The sequence below is a fragment of the Dysidea avara genome, chromosome 1, assembly GCF_963678975.1.
Source record: "Dysidea avara chromosome 1, odDysAvar1.4, whole genome shotgun sequence".
Classification (NCBI taxonomy): Eukaryota; Metazoa; Porifera; class Demospongiae; order Dictyoceratida; family Dysideidae; genus Dysidea; species Dysidea avara.
Window position 1 is genome coordinate 14,359,655 of NC_089272.1, and position 15,246 is coordinate 14,374,900.

A 15,246-nucleotide genomic window follows, 5' to 3' on the forward strand; every position below is an offset into this window, starting at 1 on the left:
TAAATCTTGGCAACTGAAGTAGCGATTACGTGTGTACTAGCATGACTTCAGGTGGTAGATAATCTCTCTTGTTTCAGTACTTTTTATTACTTTGATCCCTACTCATATTGAAAATTCCTAATTTTTTGTTCCACTTGTAATAATAAAATGTCACCTTTATAACCTAGCAGTTATAGCTGTCATATATAGGTACTTAAATCTATTTAAAGAACAGGAGAGGAAGATAAATGGATATCAGCTACAGATGTCATTGTGTTTTGAACATAGTGTGCTTTGCAGTCTCATGGCTCATTGTAAATGCCAAAACAACTATAATGAAGTGAGGGCTTGTGGGGTATATAAGTGTAATTGGAGGAGGCAGGTTGACTCATCAGTGTATGGGGTACTGTACATGTACACTCAGGATGTGTAGCATACTCCAGCTAGGGGATCTTGGGAAATGTGCCCCAGGAAATTATAGAAATAGCCACTGTCTGTTATATACAGTAGTTAGTGTCAATCTGTTCTACAGGAGATGACTAATAACAAAATGGTTCATTCCTTTAGTGATTTCATTACCTGTTTCTAAGAGATCAGTTGGTGAACATCCTTTGATAACTATGATATGTGTTGGGGAATATTCAAAGCCAGAGGAACCTAAAAGTAGGTGTTCTTAAAGATATCACTTTTACACATGGAAAGTGTGAAATATAAACAGTGACTAGACTTAGATACAGTGTTGTAATTGAACACTTCATTACAATCATTGTGTACAGTATGAGTGTGCACGTGTTTAGTGTAGTCTGAATTATGTTTGTTATAATAATACATTATGGTGGCATAATCTGACACAACTGTTATTATATATATGGCTTAGCAGACTCAAAATGATGTGGTGGTTTAGCATCTATGCAATGAACAATTCAAAGTAAATTATGATAATAGATAAAAGTTACTGTAGTTATACAATGTTTATTTTGATTATCCATGCTATTATTGACACAGCCCGGCATATTGATTTTTTGTACATTCTCTTTTAATTCAGTGCCTGCTGGATTGTGTCATCAGATATCGAAACAAGTGTTTTTGGTGTTGCGACCAATGTTCCAGGTCAGTTGCATGAGTGTTTAATTTAAGGTTAACTTCAGTGCCTGCTTATTCTTTTACAGGTCTCAGTATCGTCATGCTGACATACAAGAAATCATCACTATTGTTGGAACTATTTTTAGTCAAGTCTTGATGTGATGTTAATTAACGTTGTTACACATTGTTGTATGTTTACCATATGGCAAGAAATTATCATGGCCATCATGAAATTTGAATATTGTGTAAGTTGTGTGGAACAACCCCAACTCATACATGGTCACTGGCAAACCACGAAACACATTCGAGCCACAACACCACGAACCACATTCGAGCAATCCATTACAAAATTTTGTTGCACCATTTGTGTGTGCATAATACTTAATGAAAGCCACAACACAAGCTACATGGTACACACTACATAGAGGTGGTAACCCCTAAAGGCTTGTTACCTTTTGTATTCACCTTACCGGCCTTTGTGGTTAATCTATTAAAAATTACATGTAAATAGAGAATTGAAGAGTATGCTAAAGCACCTTCGCTAGTGATTTTGTTCTCCAAACCATAAGACAACTGGCGATTTATAAACGCTCGCATGGGGTGTGGTACTAAATGGAATTTAAAAGATTTCTGCTTAAAACGCCATCCCTAGGGAACTGACGGTTCAGCACGCTGTCACAACTTGTTTATCAGGCATTAGAGTTTGTGTCCACATCGTGTCTTTAAAAGTTATTGTAGGGATTAGAGGTTTGATTGAAGAAAATACGCGTATAGGCAAACCAGGATTGGATAATGTCAGTGCTAGATGGACTATACAAACACGACTATGTTGACTGGTATAACGTGACAGTAGTTGTAACATAAGGTAGAGAAATAAAGTGAAATACGCCTGTTTTTTATTTTGCGATGGTTACTTTTTTATTTTAGCGAGGTCGCAAGAAAACTATGATAACGACTCCTAAAGATTTTTTTTATCACGTAACGCAATACAAATCTATTGAGAGATGTTGCGTAATTTAGGACTAATATTGCGAAACCGGCCCTACACGTAAATAACTCACAGTAGTGGCCGCTCGTCTTTTAATTGGGCGTGCGCTTTGTAGTTTCTTGGCCGCGCGACTCACTACCGTGAGTCTTGATAAGGGAAAATGGTTCCAATTTAAAATGCCAGTAATATTAGCTTTAATCCACTAAAGTTGCTGCTAGTTAAGCTTGTACATGCATGGCTAAATAGTATAAATTAAGCAAAAACATTTTAGAGCAAAATGTATTTGTGAAGATTGTAGGTATTGTAGCTACATAGCTTAAATTTGTTCCAGGTTACACACTACATTTATAATGTAGATACATAATATCTGATGTTGAATGGAGTAAGAGAGTTAGTTAAAGGTGACTTTTGTTGAGTAGCTGCTGTATTATGCAAATGATGATTTTACAACATGGTATTATTGTGGCATCTGTCACTTTCAAAGAGAACCCTATTAACAGTACTATCATACTGTTTGATAATGTCAAATAAAGCACCTTGAGTTATGATTATTATTACATCCTTGCTACATAATATTATTCTAAACTCATGATGAGCAATCAAGACTCACGGTAGTGAGTCGCGCGGCCAGTAAAGCAGAAACGCGCGCCGCAGACAATAAATGACGCGACTACTACGTGAGGATTTTACAAGAACGAACGTTGTCAAATTCGGCCTTCCTGTAATCCACCCGTCACTTACGCTATCCCTCTGAAACTCTGGAGCTGAACTCATCATATCACTAGTAACTACCACACAAGCAGTGAAGCAAATCCATGCCGATTGTTTCGTGATCGAGGTTGCCGACATCAAAGAGAAAGTTTCATTTTTATTTTTTTTATCGCATGCGGTTAGACACAACCGCAGGTGTATGCCTTGCGTTCCTTTGTGCATTCCGAACATTGATCGCCCTGTTATCGCTTCAGTATTCACTCAATCACCTCAAGATTCACATCATCGATTTCACCATACATGATTACCCTACAGTCGTGATTTCAGCACCAAACGAAGTTTCAGTCGTCCTCAGTCGACCTAGAGGCCAAATACAAATCCCAGATTGTTGTTTTCCGCAATACTCGCTTGGCATGTAGGGCAATGTGTCTTTAAACTGTTCTGAAAGTTTCGTTCAGATTGAAACATTTGTTTTCGAGAATGGCTAGTTTGAAATTTGAATTTAGTCGCCCCCACGTCATTTGCTCTCTAAGAATTTTACTCGGAATTTAAAGAATGACGCAGAGCACAACTGCGGTCACTGGGTATTGATGAACTGGCGCTCTATGTAGTTAATCAGTACATATAGCCACCAAGAAGTGTGCTGCCATAGATTATAGTCCATAGATATAGCTAATCTATGGTGCTGCATACCATCCTTCGTTTTGAAATTAGTCGCCCCCACATAATTTGTCCTGTAAGGGCGCGGCTTAAAGAATGACACAAGAGTACAACTGCGGTTACCAGTTGTTGACACAAGCTGTGAGTAATTAGCACATGTAGCTAGCTTAAAAGGAAGTGTGCAAAATCGCCTAATACAATTGTCACCATGCATTATTGCATTTTATAGCACCCCACACAAAATTACACATGTAATTACAACATACAGAGGAGACACATGAATACCAAACACTTTTCACAACAATAATGACTGTAATATAACTGCTATGCAAATGTTTTCCAGTGGCCCGCCATGGTAGCAAGTCTCACATGACGGCATGTATATTCATCCAAACACAATGAGAGTAACGAGTAAGTATGATGACAACAAGTTGGTATGACTCCATTTGTAGAATCCGGATGAGTGGGTGTGGCTCCAGTATGTCTAAACAGTTAACAAACATTCCTGTTATAAATACGTGCTAGAGTTGCAATATAATAGTATAGTATTTAAATGCAATAATACATGGTCTCCATTGCATCACTATCAAACGACACTAAGTGGAGGATATTGTTGCATCTCTAGTATGTACACTCTATCAGCCTATCTTAATGGCCACTAGTATAGAAAGACAACCACTCTTGAAAAGCCAATTCCAATTGAGAATTTATACACTGTTACCTGCTGAATGAGTGAAGGTGGCAATAAACAAGTTCCACCGTAATTTATACACGTGATCTGATCCTGTATATTCTGTCAGTGGATGAGATCCACTTGGCCAGGACAAAATGTGACTCAAGTGCCCGGGATGATCCATACTCAACCAACTTATGACCCAGTGGCACAATGGAACTGACTACTTATAGAGAATACAATTATATTTATTTCTAAGATGTGTGGATGTGTGGACACATTACAACACATTACATGTACATACAAGACATGCTACGTATTGTTTTAGCATTTCAAGTCACCACATTATACACGTACCAGTCAACAATGCTTCATAGTGCCCATCAGTAAACCTGAAGAAAAGTTACGAAAAATAAAAATTCACATAAGTACAATGAAACCTCATTAATAGGGCAGGCTGTGGGACCAAAAAATTTGGCCTGAATAACAAGGTGGCCTTATTAATGAGGTCATAAGTAATGCTTAGCTATATTTGGGACCTACTAGAGGTGGCCAATATAATGAGGTGGTCTTATTAAAGAGGTGGCCACTAAGTGAGGTTTCACTGTACATATAGTTCACAATATTGTGAACAATATTAATGGTTAACAATATACACTGAAACTTGCAGGTCACTTCTTGTGGAAGATTGCTCTCTACACAAAATGACACATTCAGAGATTGTATTTAGATGGATGATACAGTAACGCATTGTGACTTCAATACTCGTGATGTGTCACTGCTAGGCAGCAACTATATACACGGCACTGCCACATCACACTTGCTCGCACACACAATTTTGCTAAAGATTTTACAAATTGATAATTAAGGGGTGTGGCAACTAGCTGTTTCGCTCGCAAGACTGTGTGGCAGCTGTTTCCCTTCTGTACAAGTGGCCACCAAGACAGGTCCACTGTGGATGAAAGCCAGGCATTAGATATTTGGTATTTCATGTGTTGAAGACATTCCAGGGCTTCTGGTAGTCTCAAATCTCACCATTTAATTCAGGCAGTGTTGTGGTCACCACTAAACTACTGGAATGCTGTGTTATGTTCATCTTATGCTTGGCTACTATATTGTAGAACTGAAATGGATACTCTGAAAAATATATCCTATGGATAATGACTTCATCACTTTCTTCATCAGGAGCTTATAAGGACCAATAGTGAAACTTTTTACACTTGGGGCTGACAATCAACTGCCTATGTCTGAAGCAGTGCTTTTGGTGCTCTAACAGATTGGCTGCCCCCTTGCTGCCAGCACTCACTGTCTCATACGCTGTCATACACTAAATCCATCTCTATAGCCAGTTAGAACAGCATGCTTCTTACCTTTTTTTAAGGCCGCATAATGCAGCCACCTCTTTAAAAGGCAAGGTTAGAAAATTTTGTCCCTACGGCCTGAATAATGACCAGTTTTCACTGTACTATTAGTGATTAGTGATCATGGGGGATTATTTATTAAGATACTAAGATATACAAAAGCTACAACCTCTAAATATAGCAGTAAATTTTTTACCCTGGTCCAATGTCTCGTAATAATCGTGACTTCGTGATGGTGAGAGACTCTACTGTGACAAATACATGTTTATCATGATATGTGCTAATCGCCTTTTTACAATTAAGTTTTACAACACAAATACATGTATAGTTAAACTCACCAATTGCGACTAAATCCCTTCAACACGAAAAGACAAGTAATGAGACAACCTTGGAGACAACAGCCACACAAGCCTATTCTGGTGCGTTTATTTAGTGGTAATATAAATTTTAAAGGCGTTTATTTACAACAGGACATAATTACGCGCCCCTCTATTGTCTCTGTACATACTTGCCTTTTCTTTACTATTCTCATTTCATTTCACAAGATCTCTTGGCAGGGGCGTAGCTTCTTCACTTGAATTAGTCAATGCTTGAAGTAGATCGAGATACTCTAATAGAACAGTCACATTTCTACAAGTGCCATATTTTTATATTGTAAAGTCTGTAAGTAGCTAGTAATTTAAACTATACAATCCGATGCTAAGCAAAAGTTGTAACTATGCTAAATATTGATTGCTGTGTTACAGCTGTTTTGTGACTGCTCTAATAGAGTATTTTGATTGTTTCAATGCAGTACAAGATGAAAGGCAAAGCGTTGTTAAGGGTTTAATAGTTAAAATGGGTGTTAGTTGACTGCAGTTGCATGCCACTAACAGGGCCGCCCTGAGAAATTAGAGGGCCCAGGGAAAAGAGTTAAAGAGGGGCCCAGGGGCAAGGAAGGGTCTAGATCCTGACTGCTCTATTAGAGTATATTGATATTTCTTTAAACAGGTATTCAAGTGGCCCCTTTCGGGCTGTGGTAGGGGGCAAAATACCCCAGTTACCCCCAATGTGGGCGGCCCTGGCCACTAAAATTACAGTTATATTTTAATATTCTGTCACTGTAATCTGGGGTTTCTGTCAAAACCATGAAAACTCACCTACTGTTATCAACAGTGCATTGCTTATTCTAACAAAAAGTATTGAAATCCCATCCAAAAACAGCTTATAGCTGTAAAAAAAAGTGCGCGTCCAAGTAAAGCAGAGTTAACAGCGACAAAAAGTAATGATATCATAATGCGGCCATGTGCGAGGTGTGCAAGTTGTAAAATTAATATTAGCTAATCAGATAATACAATGTTATTGTTAAAGTGTTAATGAGAACTATGTGATGCTGCTAGTTTTTAAGTGTGTGAGCATCTTCATAAATGCCACATAAATTTAATTCTCAATAAAGCAATGTGTATAGATTCTCTGATAGTAATAAATAGTTTGAGTTTGGCCGCCTTTCCTGTATACAGCGAACAAAGGAAAGGTGGCCAAACTCAAACTATTTATTACTATCAGAGAATCTATACACATTGCTTTATTGAGAATTAAATTTATGTGGCATTTATGAAGATGCTCACACACTTAAAAACTAGCAGCATCACATAGTTCTCATTAACACTTTAACAATAACATTGTATTATCTGATTAGCTAATATTAATTTTACAACTTGCACACCTCGTACATGGCCGCATTATGATATCATTACTTTTTGTCGCTGTTAACTCTGCTTTACTTGGACGCGCACTTTTTTTACAGCTATAAGCTGTTTTTGGATGGGATATAATTATACTGTTACAGTAGTTCAGGCCTCAGTCATGTATAGCCACAATCAGATTTTATTAAAGAGATCTGTGTGAGCATGGCTTGGTCAAAAACGTTGTACAAAATAACTGATTACATCATATAATAACAACACAGAAAAAATAGTTTTGCTACAGTGTTCACTAACTGCAGTTTTTAGCCAAGAAACTTCTCTGTTAGCATGCCATGCACGTATGAGCAATGTTGTAAAGACCCTGATCCTACAGTTGTATAAGTCAATAAGTAAAAATTCTTGATTTCCTGAATACAGCTATGTTGATATCTTCCTAGCAAACTAATTTCAACTGTTTTACATATAATAACTAGTTTTGGCAATTGTAAAATCTTTGTACAAATTAACAGCTTAAGTATTAATTGTTTTCTTATTTATCCTTCTAGATTTTAAATTATGGCCTAAAATATGATTGCCAGTTCAAGTAGAACCAAGGAGGATGCTTCTTAAGTTGTTTTTCTGGTTGTATGTACAAATTCACTGATCAACTGTATTATTCTAAAGAATGTGAATATTATTAAGTAGACCATGCTACTGTACATGTATAATCAAATATCTTAATGTCACCAATACAGAATTTATATATATCAGCAGTTAGCGTACAAATAACCTTTAGTGCATAGACAATAGAAAGTGATCTTAAGAATTATTAATTACTTGCTAACTGAACATGTTCTTTGTTTACTAAACAAGTCTCGTAAGCTAAAAGAAACAGAATACTTGTGGATGATATTTAATATTTTGTATTTCATATTTCATAAGAATGTATTAAATTACATAAACACAGTATAAAAATCGTTGCTTCATTAATTGGCATTACACTGCATAATACACTTAATTGCTATGTAAGGATACAATTGTTCATGTAGGCAATGCAATCACATGAATCTGGAACTCTTTCTATCTTTAGATCTAACTCTTCTACCCAGTTGCTTATGATTTCATTTTCTTTAGTGATATTTTGTGAATTCCTCCCCATCATTTCAACACTAAGATAGTAGTCTTGGATATCACAATCTGTGTCCTGTTGAACACAACATAAAATTAGTATAGTGAAGCTTAAACTTCTATATATTCTTACTGGAATTCCTTGTTGGAATCTAGCATTATTTGTCAAATGGATGGCATGGGTATTAATGAAATCAAGTCTAGTCTCAACACTACTGTAACAGCGAGGTTGTCTATTGTTATTTAAATGTTGTTGTAATTGTAACTTGAATGACATTGCAGTTGTATTGAGTGAATCGGTACAATCGATGTTGTCTTCTGTGTCATTCTTCTTCAGTATTATTGAAACATTGTCTTTCTGAAATATATTTGTTAGAGATAATAATCATGCAGACTGTGCTTATGCATATTGACATTATACTGTAATTACATTTGGCAACTGAGAATGTACATAACCCAAAGTATTTTAATAAGCTCATTTATATAGCCACAACAAGCAATGTAAGTCTTCTTACCTCAGCTAATTTTTGAATGCTAGTTTTGATACAGTCAGCTGCACAATAAAGGCATGTCAGTAGTGTTTCATTCTTCAAACTCTGTTCCATTGTATTTAGCTGTCTAGGTTGTCTGTCCATTGGAGCACTTTGGATTGCAAATATTAAAGACATCATAAGTGCCAACAGCAATGATGTACACATTTTGTTCTTTTACAGCTGTATATAAATTTGTATTTTCTTCAAACTCAACTGATGATACTTTCACAAATCCTGATGCTATTTTATAGTCTCAGTAAGGTATAGATTGTATAGAAACATAGTCTACTTGTCACTATGTATTCTGCATGACTTACCCATACATCCTTTAACATAATCCCCTAAAGATGTTTTGGTCAGTTCAAATTAGATTTCTCCGTATTATAAAAATTATCATTTCACTGAATTGTATTTTCACAATTAATATTGCTCATGACTATGTGTTTAATTGTATACAGGCCTATATGTATCAGGTGTCTCTTCTAAAGTGCGGTAATTGATAACTGTACATACCCTAAGAATTTGTGTTTCTAATAAATACATTTTTAATGATAAAAGTAGCTGCAAAGGGTATACAAGCTGATATGATGCTCATTCATGTAAAAATAATGTGAAGTCAGTTATTGAAGAGATGAAGTTATAAATTATTGTCTCCATTACTTGTTGTGTTCCCATATTTGCTTGTAGCTACAACTATCATGAACCAGCAGTGAGCATGATTGTTCTAGCTTGTTTATTACTCAGTTGTGAAAAGTAAACTATTAAGTCTTGCTCATCACTGGATTTGTATTTTAAGAATTCAAAATTATTGACATAAATGGATTGGATCCATAGCAGAAACTTTTGAGTTAGTGAATGGACACACTTGTGACACATGCTTACTATTTACATCCTTTGTATGACTTCACAGTTCAGTAGAACAACAAAACTCTCAGTAACAAAAATGCATTGTATCCCGTTTACCAATTGAACCATATAATGATTAAATGTATTTGCTTACAGGTAAAATTTTAAGTCTATGACAATCTCATGAACTTTAGAAACATTCCATACCAGTGATGACTTTATCCTCTATAATATAATATAGGTATCAGTCAAAGGAGCTAGCCACAATAGCTGGAATATGGAATTTCCTAAGCACATTGACTTGTCACTAGCAATCTGTCATTGAATAGATTTAGCAAAAACTGCAAAAATGGTAATAACAACATTTCAATGTGTATGTATGTATGTAATAAAAAAGCTTTGGTTTCAGGCAGCAAGAATGAGATTTTAATTCTATACAGTATTACAAAGATTATGCTAATGTGAAGACAATATTTTGTATCTAACTATATTAGTACATTTGTAATATACACACATATGCATACTATAGTCATGTAACACTTAATGAAGTACTTTAATAACTTTAAGTTAGTCCTGTTATTATTTTACACTCTGTATGTGTAAAATCATTGTGTACTTCTTGGGCTTCTCAGACTCTGAATAAATTGTCTCAGTCTCTCAACAATATTCATTCTGAAAGCTATTCTGGTCTCCTAGTAACAGTTAATGAATTCACTGATTAATGAAACTTGCTGTTACATATCAGTTATTTCCTACAGAACAGAACTATATATTTCCTACAGAGTATTATTCTATAGCACATGTATAGAATCATTATAAAATTTAGTGTTTGGACTTTGCAGAATATAAGAATTTTTCATGCACGAATTCCTCTGAGGTAAGTTGTACTGTGGTAAGCATGAGGGACTTACCATTACTTACCAAGTCGGCTGCTGAATTTTGTACATAGTTCTACTGAAACTTGCAGTACTTGGAAGTGGTTTGGTTGATAAATATTGAAAGCTGTCTAGTAGTAGCAAGTAATAGAAGAGGTGAGTGTGTGCTGATGATGGAATTGGATGAAACTTATGTACACAGCTTGGGTGGTAGTCACTAGACCATTTTTATGAGGAACTGTGCTGCCTTGTGATGGAGTATCCATCTTATCTGAGGTGTGATAAGACCCTGGGGAGGCCACAATGTGAGAGAGGGAGTTGGTGTGTACAGGTCTTATTTAGTGGACATGCTTGTTCTGACCATTACATTCAATAGTTCAATTGCATTTCAAGATGGCAGCACATTTAATAAAGGAGATTAGCTGAAATTTTGAAATCTTTGAAAGAAGCCATTAAATAATATAAATATAACCAAGTTGGTAATATCCACAAAACGAGAAAGCCTAAATGTGATTCATTGAGTGAAGTTTAATTTTGGTGATGTAGAAGTGAAACAATTCCTATTCAATTGAATTAAATGTTGACATTGGTGAGATGAATAATGGCTATAGCATACCTCTACTTATAGGGCTACCTGAGTCAGGTGGTATTGAATATTATGAGCGTAAATGCATTATTAAGTAAGATATTCCATTGGTGTGGAGGTCTCAGGCCTGTCCTTCATGAGTGGTTTAACGTAATGTCTGTGTTTTGTATTCCCCTTCTATAATATTATTGGTTTGGTGTTGCAGAATGGACCAAGTCTGAAAAAGCTCAAGTTGATGTGATGTTTTGTAAGGTCATTACTGTCAACAGCTGCTAAAAGTCACCCTGTTGTGCTATTATTGAGTGTCATTATCTATTTATCCTCCCATTTGGAGACTTACCAACTATGCGTGTTGTGAAGCTGTCCTATTATGTACAGACTTCTCGGTATCCACTGGTGAAGACTTGCTACCCGTTTGCTTTCACCGTGCAAGTCTCTGGTCTGTAGATGGAATCATTGTTTGAGTGCTAAGCCAATTGCATGGCAAGTTTATGAATTTAGCTTGTTCAGAGTGTGTTAACATTGCAGGGGATTCTCTGGTTGTGCACGGCCAATTGCTGTGTGTACCAGGTTAAATTAAAAAGACTCCCTGTCCCTTTTGTGTTGTGTAAATTATTTCCATCCCCTTTGTGTTGTATCAATTACATGTATTTCCATGCAATGCAGAGGGACTATTCAGCATGTCCTAGCTGCCTGGCTTCCACCAATATATATCTTTATTGAAATAATATTATTTCCAGATTAGTGTATTGGCACTTCAATACTGTGCTACCTTTAATATCTCCCTAGGTGCTATATACAAGCTAGCATGACTGAGAGTATAGATTATATAGCTGACTAATTGTGTTACTTTGGGGGTGATTACTGACCTCACAGTTAGTCATGACTGACTGGACATCACAATGTCTGCAAAGAAAGACCACAGGATTCTAATTCAGAAGATTTCCTGCTCTGGAGAATGAGAAAGTGTCTGCTAGGGAAGTGTTCACTGGCTACCATCAAACCTGTGGATTAGGCACCAGCCTATTATGCTGGTTGAGCATAATAGGTGCCTGAAAGCATCAAGCATAATGCTAGCATAATAGGCAGAATAATTGTCATACTGTATGCAAAAATGCATGCCACAGAAAAAGGTTGACTTACAATAATAGAACAGTCAATGCCACTGATATGGCTTTATGTAGTTATTTAACATGACTATTGTTATAGTTTACAATGCAGCCAAATTCTTAATGTACAACGAGTACTTTTTACATTTAACCAGTTGTTCATGAGCAAAACTTTATCATTATCCATTAGAAAGTAACAAAACATGGGAACTGTAGCAAAAATGTTGAGCATAATTATGAGCATAATAGGTAAAACAAATTTGCACTGCAGCATAGCATAATAGGCAAAATTAAAAGCATAATAGGCTGGTGCCTACTGTGGATATTATCCCTATTGTGTTTGGCCACTGCAGTTTAGTATCTTGCCATCAACTCAGATCACATACAGTATATACTGTAACTGATGTCTGATGTCCTCCTATTTCAACACCATAACTGATGTCCTACTCTGAGCACCTGTATAAGCAAGTCATACATATTTCTTTGGAGTATTTTGATTCAATTTTAAGTCTTAAGAGGAATAAAATAATATTGGTTTAACTTCTGCTGCAATTTTTGCTTGTATTCCTGTTGTTCTGTACAGATGTATGTACATGTGTACCATTTTCAATCAATTTGATATGTATATACATGTAAACAAATGTGTTTATTATCATTATATGATTCACTCAATTGACAAAAAGTAATGCATGCTTATAATTATTTGAGTTCATTTACTAAGAAATTTGTTTTGTTTTTCAACTGAATTGTGTTGATAGAGATTTCATAAAGAGGGGATGAAATATTGAGTATGCATTATCCTTATTAAAGTGCATGCCTTATTCTTATTAATATGCTAGCCGTTTAATTTATATCTGTGATGCATGGCATGTGTGCTAAATCTCTTTGTCCTTTACAAAGTATTTATGACTGAAATAGGCTTCAACACATATCCGGTTTTTATGAAGTAAAGAATCATAACTCTGTGTACATAATAGGAGAGTTTTACCTGTCAAAGCCTGATTGTGTGGAACCAAATAAGAAATTCAGTAGAATAATTAAGTTATTATAAGGTGATGTATACCAGTTATTTTATTGTTGGAGGAAAGTAATCCTCAATTGTATTTATAAAATAGCATCTAGTATCATCAGTTAAAGTTTGAAGAACAGAGTACAGTAACTGTTGTGATAGAACAAAATGTGTGCATCATTGCTGTTAATACAGTAGTTTCACCTTGCTCCATAAGTCTGCATTTTAATAAATCACTTTTAGCAGAATGTACTTGACTTGTAGCTCAAAATAATTATAGTAAAGTAATACGTAGGCTGCGTGATATTCACAAAGAATTATTAGAGCAATATTACAAATAAACTGAACTCCACTTTACTCTACCCATTTCCACCTATAAATGATATACAGTAATTATAACTACCTTATGTCATATTTCAAAGGAGTGTTATTAAATCACTTTGTATTCATATTTCGAGTTACTTAAATATAGAATGAGTGTATATACAGCAATAATTTATTTAAATTATACACCCATATGTTACTAACTGTAAGGTACAAGTGTTCATAAGAATACTGCAATCACATTGTTCTGTAGTGACAAAGTCTTTATTTAATTCTTTCACATCACACAATATCCAATTTATTATGATTTCATTCTCACTAGTGACACCTTTTTCATGCCTCTCCATGATTTCAACACTAAGATAGTACAACCTTTTGCTGTCTTGGATTTCAAATTGAAGACAATCTGTATCGTGTTGAGCACAGCTTATAGCTAAATACTGTGAAGCTTTAGCATAATTATGAATATTCTTACTTGAATTTCTTGTTGAAATTAATATTTTATCATAGCATTAGATTTGTACAGGAAGTAGAGTAACAATTGACATCATTAAATAATTAATAGCTCTATTAGCTTTTAATGAGCAACATTTTAGATATGAACATGACCACCAAAGGCGTAGCTACAATTTAAGGGATTCCTGGAGCCACTTACATGCAATCCATATCAGATCACTGCTTCATAACAATAGCAACAGTCACAGTTAACACATTTAAAATACTTAAACAGTAGTTGAATTTGTGTCTTTGAACTAGCTAAAGTGGACAGCCACAGCGTGGACCACATTGAGCCACTATTACAACTAGCAGAAGAAACACAAAAAAGAGATTATTCTACATTTATATGGGGTGAGCTTAATTTTAATCATTAATTCTTCCTGATAATTATGTATCACTTGAAACAGTCTGTTATATAGTTAGGTGCATTAAAAATAATAGTTTTGTACTTTTTGGCTAGAATCAAGGCCTGAGCTACAGCTAATGAACTGAATAGCAATTCTTTGCAATCACCATAATAGATTTCAAATTCAAACTTATAACTCTTAATTAAGTTAATTTTCATCCTGCCAAATCCTGTTGCAGTAGCCAAAGTATGCTATGCATGCTGACTGTGCTTCGTACACTAGACTGACTAGAGCGCATTCACCAATTCATGATTCAGCACTGCCTCACCTATTGAAGCTACTTCCCTGACCTCCAGCAGTGTTTGGTACAGTAGTATTATGGATACTGCAGTGTTTGGTACAGTAGTACTACGGATACTACAGTGCAAATTTTAGCATCTATATCTAAAGCTGGCCATTCTCTTAGTGACATCACAGTAGAATAAGACTTATTAAAACTTATTATGTTAATTTTAAGACAACATAATTTTCATCTGTAACTACATTAAACATACTATACGTGTTACACAATCATTTCAATGAAGTAATTTACCTTATGTTTGTATTTCACACTTCCTATGTGCAAAATCATAGTGTACTTCTTAACTGCTCTGAATTATGTTGGTCACCCCAGTAACACATGTTACAATCATATTGTTAAGAATATTCATTCGCATAGCTGACTTAAATATTGATTGTTTGCTAATTGATCTCTTAGAAATAGTCAATGAATTCACTCAATGACACTCAATACTAAACCATGCCGTTATTGAACCTGGAACTTTCACGAATGGTCTGATTAATTATCTAAGCCCCTACTTTTCACACAGTAA

General features: G+C 35.3%; 1 long non-coding RNA gene across 1 annotated transcript; it reads left to right on the forward strand.

Annotated features, from left to right (window-relative positions):
- The first annotated feature begins 959 nt into the window (after nucleotides 1-959).
- Nucleotides 960-1,311, forward strand: LOC136248663 (uncharacterized). Its single transcript, XR_010697794.1, has 2 exons — nucleotides 960-1,089; nucleotides 1,149-1,311. It is a non-coding gene; the product is annotated as an uncharacterized lncRNA (long non-coding RNA).
- The last annotated feature ends 13,935 nt before the right edge of the window (nucleotides 1,312-15,246 follow it).